Here is a 14689-nt window from a genome sequence, read left to right on the forward strand (position 1 = left end):
GGGGGGGGTGGGGGGGAATGGAGGAGAGGGGGGTCTTGCAATTTCATTTAAAATGTAGTGGTGGATGAACCGATAAGCAAACCCCCCCCCCCCCGAAAGGGCTCTGCTTAAAAGAAAAAAAAAAAAAAGGCATGCTTTTAATATGCTTCCAGATGGGGGGAAAATGATTTACATGGGAGTTTATTTCCTCTTTGCTGATATGAAAGAATTACAGATACAAAACCCACTGATCTATAGAATAAAAAAAAAAGAAAAGAAATGTTATTTTCCTGTAAAGGTATCAGTTCATTTATATTCATTTAACCATCCATCCATCAATTCACTTTCTCACTCCCTGCACATTCTCTCTGCCTCTGGTAAACCTACCCCACCAATATACTTTTCTGGAATATACAATGAAGTTTCCTTAAAAAAAAGAAATGAGATGAGATTCAGCTGGAGTAGGTAAAGCGAAGTTTCCCTTCTCCTCTCCCCAGCTCCTCTTTTATGTTCCAGGCTTTGAGTAAATTAGCAATGTGAAAAAGGAAATGGTTTACTTGGGAAAAAAAATGTCTGTGTGTATCTATAAATAATATATGCAGTACTGGTGTTATAGCTGTGTCTATATGTATATATATAATATACAGAGAGCAGGGCTTGTGTGCTCAACATGTATGTGCTGCATCCCTGTGCTTGTGTGATACCAGCAGTCCATTCTCTGCCTCTAAAATAAAATATACACATATTGTACAGCTATTTACAGCATTCATATATCCACGGCCCCAGATTTAACCATCCACCCAGCCTGCGTATGCTGTAGATATGCACAATATATATGACACCCGAGCCCACGCAGAGGCTCTGAATTGGAGCAGAACATCTGGATTTAAATATAAAATATTTCCCTAAATTGTCAGCAAACGTCCTTTGGGAGGGCTGGGGCACCCATGGTGCTGGATGGTGGGCGCCCATATTTTGGGTGCTCTCTGGCGCAAGCTCGGCCACGCACAAAGCATAGGGCACGGCTCAGCCCGGCGGCCTCCGACCTCCCAGATCCGAGGGTCTGTATTTGTTTGCATTTTGGATGGTGCCTGGAGCTGAGCTCCAAATCCCCTTGCAGGAGAGTGGCCGAAGAGCAAACCTAAACCTCTCCCCCGACACCTCTAAGTACCAAACCAACCCCACCAGGGCGAGCTCTTCCCGTGGCTCTGCCTCGCCGGGCGTGAGCTGGGGACAGAGGTGACTTCCTTGTCCCTGTGCTCTCGGTGATGGCCCTTCCTCACAGGAATGGCTCGGGGCAGGATGAGCCGTGTGCCCAAAGACAGAGGCTGCCAAACCATTTGTCATTTCTCGAACACCTTCGCCGAGGCTGGGAGGGGAGAGATTCGGAAAAACTTCTATTTCTGCTTTAAATGCAGTGGCAAGAGCAGCGTAAGAAGTCGCTTTTTTCTTGTTAAAAGCAGGTAAATAGAGAGACAGCCAGATTTGGAAATGCCTCTCTCTATGTATATTTAGATAAAAATATACATCTTTATCTCCAGCCAGATACGGATATAGATCCGCGCAGACTTTTCCTGGCGGCTGCTGTTAAAGAGCTCCAGCCGGCGCTTCGGGGCTCCTCGCCAGCCTTTTCCAAAACTCCCTGCGTGAGTAAAGGCACTGGGTGATCCCCCCCAGATCAAACAGGCTGGTGGCACTGCAAAGCCCAGTGCCTCGTGGGTGCCTGCCCTGTGCATAGCCCACACACCCACGCTCCACATCAAAGGCTGGAGTTCCCAGGCTCCGTGCTGGAAGTGACACCTGCAGATGTTGCCCTGCCTCGTGTTTCCAAGCCGGACCTGAACAAATACATAATCATATCACATAGCATAATTAATAGTGCTATCACCATGAAGGACTCTTAAAGGGAAGGCTGTTGAAAGAGAGTTCCTGAAGATAATCCTTTTAAAAGGTTTCCTTAAAATGCAGCCACTAGCAGGAATAAGACAGGTTTAGTTCCAACATCTTAATACCTCTGCAGAGCAGAGTTTTAGATCTTGTTAATGTCTTTCTGTTAGTAGTGGCTTGACTTTTGATTTGGGACTTGCACTTTTTGGAGGATCTCGCTGCTGTTGTGGTTCTCAACAGAGAAGGTCCTTGAGGAGGCCCAGCCTGGCTTCCCGCTCCATTGACCTGGCGGGGACTCACAACCTCCTTCCTGCTGGAATTCCAGCGTGGTCCCATCCTGTCTGGGCTGGTGTCCTGCACTTTCATCTAATGACCCATTTGAACAATTTTCAGGGTGCTGCTTAATTTGTTTTTTTTCTCATTCTGGATGACACCCCAGTTCCTGGCCCACGGGGAATGGGGTTCAGCTGCTCCCCAGCTCTTTCCTTAGCGGTGTCTCCCGACTCCTCCACTGGGCTCCGAGAATTCCTGCGTGGCGTTGGTGCCGGAGTTGGTGAGTAAATCGTTTTATTTTGGCTTTCCCAAATGATGTCTGTGAAATGAGCACAGCCACACAGTGATCTGCGTGTCCAGGGGATAAATGGGCTCCAGTGGGCTCTGCCTGGTGCTCCCCTAGACCCTTCTTCCTCAGCCTCCTGTCTCAGGAGCTCTTCACATGGTTATTTTGCTTCCTCACATTTCTCAAGCTTTGCATGGAGAGGGCAAAGCTTGAGGAACCGGGACCACCAAGTGGAGCAGACCCCCGGTAGGAGACCCTGGGAGCAGCCAGCTCCTGCCTTTTGCTGTCAGTGCTTTTCTGGAGCTCCAAGCCAGGATCCAGCCCGCTGGTTTTCAGCAGGAAAAGTTTAGAGTTGTGAAAAATGCCATCAAATTGGTGTGGAAATAAGTGAGGGCTTCTGGAGTAAGGGATGATGGATACGTCCTCCCAACAGCAATAATTAAAAATTCAAAATAAAAATGAAATTCAGTTAAATCAAATATTTTTGCTTCTTTGTCTTACAGCTGTGGACAATTGTTTAGACTATCCCAGTGCAAATTTCTCAGCTGGTGGCAGGCTTGGTGTCCGATCTCTCTAACCCCACAAGGCCTCTGGAAAACCAGGGATCTCCCTTCCCAGGCTGTGGTGTTTTGGTGCTGTGTATAGGGAAAAACAGTTTGAAGGCAACAAGAGCTTTTTGCTGCGCTCTGGCTGTTGTCCCCTCTCTCGGAGGGTGGCACTGCTGCTGTTTGCCCAGCATGGTCAGAGGTGGTGCCACCAGAGCTCAGCCCCTCCCTGTGAGAATTCTTTTGGGTGTCCCAGGAGAGCAGCATCAGGTCGCTGGTGGCTCAAATATTTTCAGCTCTTTTGGCTTGGAAATAAGCGCGTGAGACAGAAAATGCGCTGCTGCCGCTCGTCACCCACGAGGCTCCGGGGGTGGCACTGGCACTGCTGGGCCAGTGGGGATGAGGAGGCCGAGGGCAGCCACAGGGGCTGCCACCTCTGAGGACACCCGGGTGGCACAGGGGGTAATGCCCATCGCTGGAGCTCGGGTCTCGTATTGCCCGTCGGTGACGCGCTCCGTGGCCCCGTGGGCCAGGTTCCCCTTCCCTGGCAAAGCTTTACAAACCAAACTCCTTTGAGCAATGTCCCTGCTCCCTGCTTCCCCAAGTTCTATTTTTCCCGGTTTGTCTTTTGGCTGCCACATCCAGGTTTTCTTCCTTAGCAAGGTGAGAGCCCTCTGATTTAGAGTATTTAATTGCTTCTAATTTCTCCAAATTTCCGTGTAGGCATTTTAATGTTTGCCTCCTTCCTTCCCTGTGAGTTATTAGTGTGAGTCAGTTTTTTTCCTGACACAGACAAGGGTTTTTCCCCTCTCCTTCTACTCCTTCCAGCCCTACTTACATGGGAATTCCCCCAGCAGGCACTGAAAGAAGAAAGGGAATTAGATCTTTATCAGAGCCTTACTTTCACCCAAGATCTCCTTAGATCAGGGAGTTAAATAGAGGCCACGAGAAGCCAAATAAGTGCTTTCTCTCCTACCTAGAAATAACCCTCCTGCAGGCAAAAGTATTCCCTCTCCTCGTTTGGAGGCAAACCAGGAGCTGGTGTGTCCTTCTCTTGGATGTACCAGTGTCAGTCCTTTGTCATGGCTGGATTTCATGAGTTCTCTCTTTGCCCACAGAGTGCCAGGCAAGACAAGAACTACATTTCAAGCAGAAAAGAAAAAAAAAAAAAAAAGAGAAAAAGAAAGAAAATAGAGAAAAAGAAAATTAAATCCCAGTGTTGCTTCGAATTCCTGCCAACTTTCCAGGCCTTCGTAACTCAGCCAAAAATAAGGCCAGAAACCCATTTTTTTTCATTTGCAGGTCACCTTGAAGGGTAGATGAGGAGCTCTTTCAATAGCATTTCTTTCAAGGGGCTTTCAGTGAGAAAAGTAGTAATGCTTGAAATTCCCTGTTTCCTTCCAGATCCTCAGGTTTTCCTGGAGCATATAAAACACCTGGGTGACTCCCCACTGTGGATTTTCGCTCTGTTGCGGTGACATTGCCTGACTCGAGGGACTACAGAGGTTTGGCACAAACATGCTTTAATATAATTTTTTAATCACCCCTTGGCCTCCCCACACACTCCTGTTCAAACAGCAGCAGGGCTGGAGGAGATGCCTACAGAAAAATGGGAGAGCATCCGCTTCCCACTCAAAGGCAGCTCCTCTGTGAGACCTCTATGATGTCCTGGTGAAAAGCACCTTCCAAGCTGAGCAGACAAGCATCAGAAACCATGGAAAGGAGGTGCAAATTAGGATAATGAGGAGAAGAGGCGCCCTGATGCCTTCTCTCTTGGGGACAGGACGATGGGTCGGTGCTTAGTGGCATCAGGGTGTTTGTGTCTGCTCCCAGCCTGGGTCGATCCTCCCCCTTCAGTGTGGAGCTGAGTGGGGACAGGGCCCCACAGGTTCCTTCTCTTGCTGAGACATTGGGAACAGAAGGTCAAATTGTGCAGGTGCTTTAGTTCAGTGCAAGTGCTTTTCCCAGCCTCAACTGATAAGTGATGAGCAAACCCTCCCAGCCACGTGTACCCATGCATATGGATAGACACGGACACACGCACACACGTGTGTATATAAATAGATCTCTTTAAATTTAAATAGATTTGTGCCCAAGGACAGGAGGGTGGGTATGAGGTCATTACAAAGAAACAAGGTGTAACACATCCATATGTTCTATTGTGGGGATTAAATCCATAGCAGGCTGCTAATACTCCTATTAATTTCTATTTTTCATTGTTGTTTGCGCATTTGTCAGGCTCCGATGAAGGGATAATGAAGCGAGCTGATGTTAACTGCAAATTAATCAGCCCTGTCTGTCTTGGAGTGTAACACAGGTTCCTGCTTGCTTCCCCTCTTCACCCAGGAACGATAACACGCTTTTTACATCGCCACCAGGAGAACCTCCTGGGTGCTGCGACAGAGCAGAGAAAGAGAGGAAAAACAAAGAATGAGAGACACCCTGGCTGAGAAACTTTCAATTCTCCTTGAAGCTGTCGAGTTTGAATTGTAAGAAAGCTGAGGAAGCTGAGCTCGTGCTAATTTTGCAAGAGGAGCTTGTTGGAAACGCCGTGTGGGCCATGGGCAGGTTGGACCTTTTGTTGTGTTTTAACTCCTGAAGCTTGAGATCCTTTTGAGGGTTTATTTTTTAATGGGGATATGTCCCTGCCCATGGCAGGGGATTGGAATGAGATGATCTTTAAGGTCCCTTCCAACCCAAGCCATTCTGTGCTTCCCTGATTGTCTGATGGACTGTGCAGGAGGCACGGATGTATTTACAAATATTGGGGGTTTCTTAATTGCAGATTGTCTTGCTTTACTTTGGAGCTTGGTGTCTGTGAGCCTGGTCTGGTTGTGGTGTCTGATGTGAGGCAGGAGGTTCCCTTGTGCCAGGATGAATGGCAACAGAGCCGGAGAAACCCCAGTTCCCCGGGTCCCGTGGGAGAGACCGGAGCGGGAACGGAGGCAGAGTTCGTGACCACCCCAGGATTGCATCCCCTCATGGATACCCACTCGGGGTACCCTGCCAGCATCCCTCAGGCAAACAATGGTGCTTTGAGCACCTGCTTTTTGCTGTTTGGACTTGGAGCCAGGCAAACACGGGAATTTCTGCTCGGGTGCTGCGTTTCCCATGAATTGAGCTCGGTTCTATGCAGAGAGGCCAGTGGCCTCATTTTGTGCTCGAGAAAGGAAACAAATGCAGATTTTGGATTGATCATTAATTGCTCACCCTTGTGATGATGACTTGGTGCTGGTTCTGGCTCCAATTTAGGTTTCCTTCTGGAAGACTTCCTTCCCCTTCCCCGTATTGCAGGATGCAGATCTTTGCAGCCAAGTCCATCCCTGCTGTGGCAACCTGGGGAGCCTCCAGTTGCTTGCAGCAGCACCAGCACCCAGACCTGATCCTCATTTCTTGGATATTATCGTGCCACCCTGCCTGGCTCCCAGGGTGCTCGGATGGTGGCACCCATAGATCATTTACCTTTCCAGGGAAGGAAATACTTGGCCACACTGAAATTACCATCACTAAATTCATGTAGCTGTAGCAGCTCTCCTTCTGCACAGGGCACACACCAGCCCCAATAAATGGGTGTCTGCCTTGTAAATACAGAGAACTTTCTGTGCTCCTAAAGATGGGCACTTCATGGACAAGTTCATGCCCAGGGCAAGCAGCACTCCAGGCTCATGTCCAGAATAATTAGGGAATGCTGCAAGGTTTAATGTGTTGCTGTTTATTGGAGAAGAGGCACTGTAGATGATTTGGGCATTCCTTAAAGGGATTTCTCCCAGCCTTTGTCCCTTCCTTTATCCCCTTCCTCATTCCAGTCCTTGGCACAGACCTCTCTCTTTTATTGATCAAGCACTTGATCAGTTGATCAATTAATCACCTGATTGACCCAGATTTTTTACATATCTGCCCCAACATTTTTTTTTGTCTTCCCTACCTAGATTTATCACCAGTCCTTCCTTTTTGAAATGCAAGGTTTTGACAACAAAGTGCTCCCTGATCATTGTCCTTCTGCACATCTCCCAGGATATTGCCTCTCCTGTGACCTCTGTGCTTTATTTGGAGGCACTGGGGGGCAGCTTTCTGCAAAGCTTTCCTGGAAAAGCAGCCAAACCTCACAGTCTACCCTGCGTTTGGGGCAGAAAATCTCTGTTCAGGCTCCATCCTCTGCACTTGGCTCATCAGGATTTAAACCAGAGCTTTCTCATTGTCTCTTCCCCTCTTTATCTCCCCTTCTTCCTTTTGTCTTTCCCCTCCTGACGAGTGCAGAGAACAGATTTTCTCACAAATGCTTAACTCCGTGGATTTCGAAAGGGATGGATTTCGTTCCTCACCCATCATCTCCACTCTGGGCTCTCCAAGCCGAAACATCTCCATTCATTTTGTGGGCCACGGGCAAAGCAAAGCAGTGGAGAGGGACGTGAGTATCCTGGAATTCCCTTCTCTGGTGGCACAGTGTTGACCCGTGGCCCCTTCTGGGGCTCTTGCATAGTGCTTTAAGCCTCGTGTTTCTTGTGCTTCATGCCCAGCCCAATAATTCAGTTTTTAATAAGAAATCCCAGAAGTGCCTGTGAAGGATCCAGGCTCCCGTGTGTCGCTGGCACGGCACAGACGTGGGAGCTCCCACTCTCTCCCGTGGTCCCATGGTCTCCATCTCCTGGGATTAATGAGGGTCCAGTGTAGTCCTTGCCTCCTCCTCTTGCAGAAGCGTGCAGCGGAGCTCAGAACTGCCTCTGCCTCTTCAGGCATCTTCTCCATGGCATCACGTGCACGTGGCTGCTGCTTGGAGAGCCTTGGAGAAGTGGGAGAAAGGCTCTCAGTGGCTTAGGCAAGGATCTGGTTTCCTTTCCTTGCTGTCCCCATGGCGGGAGGAGCAGCACGCTTTGGGTGTCGCTTACCCCGCCTAAAGTCTCAAGAAAGTCACCTGTTAAACCTGACTCCAGCTCTTTGTCCTCTGGGATTCAGCCCTACCTGGCTGATTGTCTTTCACAGGTCCACACATCCTTGTGGTCTTTCAAGAGCTTGCCCAGAGAAGCTGTGGCTGCCCCTGGATCCCTGGCAGTGTCCCAGGCCACGCTGGACGGGGCTTGGAGCAGCCTGGGATAGTGGAAAGTGTCCCTGCACATGGCAGGGGTGGAATGAGATGGTCATTAAGGTCCCTTCCACCCCAAACCACCCCTTGATTCAAACACCAGAGACCTGTCTCTCCTTCCATGCCAGGGCCTGGATTTAAACGTGGTGATCAGATCTGTGCAAACTTCATTGGAGTTCAGGATCCCAAATCACACAGACTTGTCTAAAAATAAAATACAGGCTCTAAAACGTCTCCAAGCAGTTTAGCTCATTTTTGTGGCAAGATGTGAGATATTTCTAAATGGAATCAGGAATGGAGGAAGCAGCCGGGCACATTTTAATTCTAATTTTTCTTATATATCAAGCGTTAAATTAACAAGTGAGGGAGAACCCTCCTGAAGAGCTATCTGCGGTTTAGACAGGCATATCAGGATAAAATTACTCTGGGCTTGCCCGTGGTTTGTCTGGATCCTACTGGAGCAGCAGCAGTAAAGAGCATAATTGTGCTGCTCTTTGAGGCTTCGGGTTTGGTGCTGCCAATCCTCCCCTTTAACTATGCCCGGGTTCCTTGCTGGCATTACAGAACTATTGCCTGGAGATGGTTTTCACCCAGGCAGGGGACAGAGCTCCTCAGAAGGTGAAAAAAGGGGTGAAGGGCTCAGGAGAGAGACTTTTATTTTTAATCGCGAGGGTGGTTGGCTCAAATAACAGATATAGAGGATCATGGAATGGTTTGGGTTGGATGGAACCTTAAAGGCCACCTTGTTCTGCCCCCTGCCACGGGCAAGGACACCTTCCACTGTCCCAGGGTGCTCCAAACCCCATCCAAACCGGCCTTGGACATTTCCAGGGCTCCAGGGGCAGCCACAGCTGCTCTAGGCACCCTGTGCCAGGGCCTCCCTACCCTCACAGGGAAGAATTTCTTGTGTCTCTCTGACCCAAATTTCCCGTCTTTCAGTTTGATCCATCCCTCCTTTCCCTGTGACTGCAGTTCCTGATGAAGAATCCCTCTCCAGCCTCCTTGTAGCCCCTTCAGGTGCTGGAAGGTGCTCTGAGGTCTCCACACTTTCTCCTCTCCAGGCTGAACAGCCCCAGCATTTGTTGTTTGTCTCCAACGTTGGATGGAGAGAGTGTTTTGGTAGGGAAGTCTGATCTTCCCAGGAAACATTTGGCAGTCAGAGGGATGATTTCTGCTTCTGAATGATCAGTGCAACACACAAATGATTTTGGTATCATCCTACAGATTTAACTTTTCGTGTCTATAGCGAGAATGAGGATTGCTGTCACTGCCCTCAACTTGGAGTAATTCAGTTTAAAATCAGAATGCTCTTCAACACCTTTTATTTGCTGCGTGGTCTTTGGTTTGCTTTAGTGAGAAGGGGCACTGAGGTTTTTGGAGTCATTAACACCAATACAGGTGTCACCTCTGGGTGTGGCACAGCTGGCCTGGACCACCCCTGCGCACCTCGAATTCTCCTGGCCCCGAGCAAATAGTTGGGATTGACTTTCTGTGAAGCTCAGTTATGAAATGCTTCAGTGCACTGAACGTGATTCCTTTTTTCTCACTCCGAGTCCCAAGGGGACTGACTCCAGGTATCCCCACTCCATGAAATATTGTCTCTGCAGCCAGGGAAAGCAATCTCTTGAGCATGAACCTTGAAGCAGAGGAACGGGTGATTTCTCAGCAACCTTTTGATATTGTCACACCTTCAATCTCCTGGGGATTTATGGACTTTGCCAATACATGGGACTGACTCTGGACACTAAAAGCCTAATTTTCTCCAAATTTACAATTATTCCCCTTGCACTTTTTGTGTCCTATAGCTGTGGGAGCAGTAGCATTTTTCCCATTTCATGGATGGGAGAGTTGTGCTGCACTGAGATGCCTGGGAAGCGTTCCCAAGTCTGCTCTGCATTGTGACTTCCTCCTGCAGCGCCGCTTTGGTGAGGAATGTGTGCATCCCGCCGGATTCGTGTGCTGACATTAAACCTTTTACTTCCCCTTGTTTTTAAGATCTGGCTCCCTCAGGGTGAGCATTTCCAGAGATGACCCTTTTCCCCCGTAGATCAGAAGCAGCAGGAAGCTCCACCTTTTTCAAGTCAGTGTATTTGGCCACAGTGATGAACCCTGAGGTTGTCCATGTCCTTCCAGGAGGATTTCCAGGTGTCATTTACTGTAGTAAAATCCTGGCTCACTCTTTAGGAGCTTTCAGCTTGTTTAATGTCCCCACAGAACTCTGAGTGGCAACATGGACCTGGAGCTCAGATCTCCCTCTTCCCCAGCCCACCAGACCCTCCCTGATTTCATTTGCTCTTCGCTCACAGTTGCTTATGACTGAAAACATCACATGGGGAAAATGTGGACATTTTCATGCGGGGAAAAACACCCAGATTTTAATGACTTCAAATTTCTATCTGTTTTAAAGAAGCAGCACTGCCTCTTCTTTATGGAGGTGTGTTGGGGCTGCCACCTGTGCTCCCTTAGGAAGGCTTCAGGTTTAAGGGGGAAGAAGCACCACAAACCCCACCTGCTCCAACCCCACAACATCTGCTGGATCTATTAAAAGCTGAAACTAAAAACGAACCCAGGAAGAGGTGTGAGGGCACAATTCTGCAGAAGGCAACGTTTGCATTCCAAAGGTTATTTTCCAGCCTATTCCTCCAAACCCCAACCTACCGGATGGTATCCTACCAGTCCTTGCATCCCTTTGTCTTCCCAGCAGACTTGCACATTCCGCAGAGGTGGCAGCAGCAGGAAGTTAAGATTCCCTATCCCACTTTTCCCTGGCTATAAAGTTGACCCCTGACACAAGTTAGGCTACAACAGCCCTGCATTTGCTGCAATGCTGGGAAACAGCAGCAGGAATTACAGTGTTCCTGCTGGGTTGTTATGGATTCTGAATCAGGGTTGCCAAAAAAATTCCTGCCACCTTGCCCTCCCTGCTGCTGCCACTGCAAACACTGAATTTTACCCTGGCATCATCACTGACTGCCTCCATACCAACCTCATGGGCATGTTTATGGCTGGCATTAAGAATGTGTTTTTCGTCTCTTCCATGTTTTCCCAGATCCTTGAGGCACCAGGAGATCACAGAGCTGGAGAGCCCCTAAAAGAGCCACGGAAGCACGATGCAAACAGCCTCCTCTTACCGCCTTTGGGAATGCTCAGGTCTCAGGTGGATTTGTGTCCTCAGGGAGGTTCTGGCTCAGGGGAAGCATGGGAGAGGCTTGGTTGGATGTCTCGGGAGCTGCTGCACACTGACCTGTTGGTTTGTCCTAGCTGCTTTACACCAGCAGTATAAGACATACAATGGGTATTTTTTTCCCACCTCCCACCTTTGCAGTCTCCCAGGGCTCCCATTTGGACTCCAGGGTCCCACTGAGACCATGACAGAAATGTTTTAAGTGCTGTTCTAAAGCTGGGTTTAGCAGCATAGATGCTCTTTAATGCACAGCATTTCAGAGAGCGCGTCCCTTTCTCTCCCTTACGGAATGGCTGTCTGCAGGGATGGAATTCCAGCTCCCATCTCACCACACCATTATTGACAGGCGTGCTTGGTGCATTATTTAGGTGATATATGGCACGTGCCACATGGGAACCACCAGGACAGGGAAAGTGTTGTCATCCCCAACAGGCCCAGGGATCCCACCCCTGCATCCGGAGGGTGACAGAGCCTTGGAAGGGCATTCAGGGAGTGATGGGCAGTGTTGGTACACAAGGGGACCATCATGAGGTTCCCACGTGGAAGAGTCCAGCAGGACACATGCAGGGAGTCCCTGGGGGTGGCTGGTCTTGTGGTGGTTCCTGGTCACTGCTGGAGGGTGGTTGCTGAGGGCACCCACACTTCTGGCTCTGGCACGGGCTGGCCAGAGAAGCTGTGTCTGCCTCATCCCTGGAAGTGGTGGATGGGGCTTGGAGCAGCCTGGTCCAGTGGAAAGTGTCCCTGCCCATGGCAGGAGGTGGAACTGGGTGACCTTGAAGGTCCTCCCAACCCAAGCCATCCTGAGTTTCTGTGGGTTCACAGATGCAAACGGAGGTGTTGGCCAGGACCAGTGATGCTGATAAGAGTCAAGGAAACACTACAAAAGCAGTGTCCCCAGACTGGTCTGATTCCTACAGCCTTTGGCTGTCCCAGCACAGGACTCCAGAGGGGAGGGAAGCTCAGCTGAAGGTGCTCTGTGACAGCCTCAGAGGGAATCTGGTCTGATGGTCCTCTTGAACTGCTGCATCTCCTGCTCTCAGAGCGCACTGGCAGCACTTGTGAAATAGGAAAAGCCTGCAGAGCCTGTGGTGCTCTGTGTGAGGTGAGGGATTCATTCCCACTGCTCCAGGAAGCTCATCTAGGGAAGATTTCCTGCACTATTGTAAGAGCCATAATGTGGTCTTAAAAGAAACCCAATGACTGTGCCTCTGTGGGAAGCACAGGTGAGGACTCCCGAGTTCCATGAGCAGCGGGAGGGCTCTGACCCACCTTCATTAGTGCTGCTGTCTGTGTGAGGTGAGTAATTGCAGCACCTGCTGTGCTGAGGAGCCTCCTGGAGAGGTTCAATTAGGAGGCAGCAGCTGATGAGCTGCAGTGTGGGGAGCTCGGGGAACCTTTCCCAGATAAGTCACAGGAGCCAGCCCTTGTACCACACTCGTCACTGGCTGGTGTCAAAGTGCTCCGTGAAGTGCTGCTGCCCTTACACAGATGAGCAAAAAGGCTTCCCAGGGCTGCCTGGAGGGCCAGATGTGGAGAGGGGCTTCTGTGTCCTGGAGCAGGATCCCTGGCCTCCGTGTTGGCACAGGGAGACGTGTACAAGTCCTGGCTGGAAAACAGCAAAGCACCTCTGGCCCTTGCAGCCCAAAAGGCAGAGGTAAATAAGATGTGGGAATAACGTCCTGGAGGGATTTCAACCACCCCTGTTGTCTCTGGGGAGATTGACAGTACCTCCATCAGCTCTTGGAAGCTGTCCCCCCCTTTGCCTTCACTCCATGGGAAAATCTCCATCTCCCACTCGTCTTCAGCTTCTTCTACTGCAGGGAGGGGCTGCAGCTGCTTCCAGCACAGGACCTCCAAGTAGATACGGCTGCTCTGCTTCCCTGGTGGGTTTCAGCAGCCCTTTCCAGCTCCACCAATCATCCATCCTGGCCCTCTACACCTCCAGAGCTACTGGAAGCTGTGCTGCTGTCTCTTCTCAGGGCCAATGTCTCCCAGGGGGTTCCCTTGGGGTCCTGGCTCTCTCACAAACCAGAACAGGTGGCTCATGGCAAATAGACTTCATCCTTTCCACCAAGGCCAGCAGTTTCTGGGTGTTGGTAGCCTGAGGCTGCCTTGTCCAGGTGGAAATTGTCTTTTGCACTCAGGAGCTGCAGGGTATAAACCCCAAAGGTGCCAATGAGCTGAAAGAGCAGGAGCTGTGCTTCGGTGTAAACGAACCCTGCTGACTGCTGTTCTGTATCTGCCTGTGCTGCTGCTTTATGATGTCTGTGCTTTTCTATCTCCAGCGTGTTGCTGCAGAGGTCCCCGTTTGCCTTGAAGCTCAGAGCAAAGGAATTTGAAAAGGTGTGCCAGGGAAAGCTCCCGAGAACTCCTGACAAGGAGGTCAGAGAGGACACAGGAGATTCTGGAGGTCACAAGAACAGCAGAGAAGCAAAATATCACCTTGGGGTGTCCATGGCTGTGTCCCTCTGAAGTGACAGTCCTGATCCTGTGCCTGCCACCAAACTCCACCAGCCTGAGCATCCAGTGACCAAAAGTTGCTGCAGCACCAGAGTCAGCCAAAGCCCCACTGGGGTGTTGGGACAGGCTGGTGATGAGGAGGCTTCTGCCTGATGGGAGGCAGGACAGTGATTTCATGGCTTTTTTTGGGCTCTGTGGTGTCTTGTAATGAGAAGATGCTCAAAAATCTTGCCTGCCCTCTCAGCTTGCAGCGTGGGGGGATGGAGGCTGAGGGAAAACCAGTGGGAAAATGTTTACAAGCCTGAGTGAGGCCCCTCTAAAGGAGGATTTAATCTGCAGGATGTTGTTATCTCTGCTAGGTTTTCTGTATCTTAGGTACTCAATAAATGATTGCTAAAGTAATTCAGCACTCTCCTCTCAATCAGAAAACACAGCCCCGTGTCAGGTGCCCAATCACGCTCTCGTTCAGCAAACAGAACCCAGGCATGGCAGGCCAATGGGTGAGGAAACTCTGAAAACAGGCCTGAAATGCAGGCCTGGAGCTTGGAAAGGTGATGGAAACACTCTCTGGCTGGAGCTTGTAGGAATGAGGTAAGGAAGAGCTGCAGGAAGCCACCCACAGGGAAATGACATCAGAATCACTTACAGGATGGCAGCCAGGTGTTGCGGTGCTCAGCTGCACCATGAAACACTTCCCTGGCTCCTCTCTGCTGAAAAAATCCTGATTTTTCTGTCTCTCCGTGCCCCGGGGCTCTTCCTTGTGTCCTGCATTCTCCCTGGAAGCATGTGAAGCACCAATATTCATGGAGGTGCTTTCCTTCAGCGCTGACACTCAGCACCCTCCACCAAGGCACAGGGGCCTTTCCATTGTCTCCATCCCTCTCCTGGTACCCCTCCTGGGATGGACCCCCTGGATCCTCCCCCTCCAGTGCAGTGTGTCCCTCCTCTGTGCTGCATTCCCAGTTCTTCCAGCCTCAAATTCCAGCTGTGTGGGG

The 14689-nt window shown here is 50.1% G+C and overlaps 1 long non-coding RNA gene across 1 annotated transcript; it reads left to right on the forward strand.

Annotated features, from left to right (window-relative positions):
- The first annotated feature begins 4201 nt into the window (after positions 1 to 4201).
- On the forward strand, positions 4202 to 14096 carry LOC121662954. The gene is made up of 2 exons (XR_006015487.1): positions 4202 to 5538; positions 11100 to 14096. It is a non-coding gene; the product is annotated as an uncharacterized LOC121662954 (long non-coding RNA).
- The last annotated feature ends 593 nt before the right edge of the window (positions 14097 to 14689 follow it).

This window comes from Corvus kubaryi, unplaced genomic scaffold (genome assembly GCF_017639235.1).
Source record: "Corvus kubaryi isolate FWS band 111438036 unplaced genomic scaffold, C.kubaryi_AGA036_p1.0 37264, whole genome shotgun sequence".
Lineage (NCBI taxonomy): Eukaryota > Metazoa > Chordata > Aves > Passeriformes > Corvidae > Corvus > Corvus kubaryi.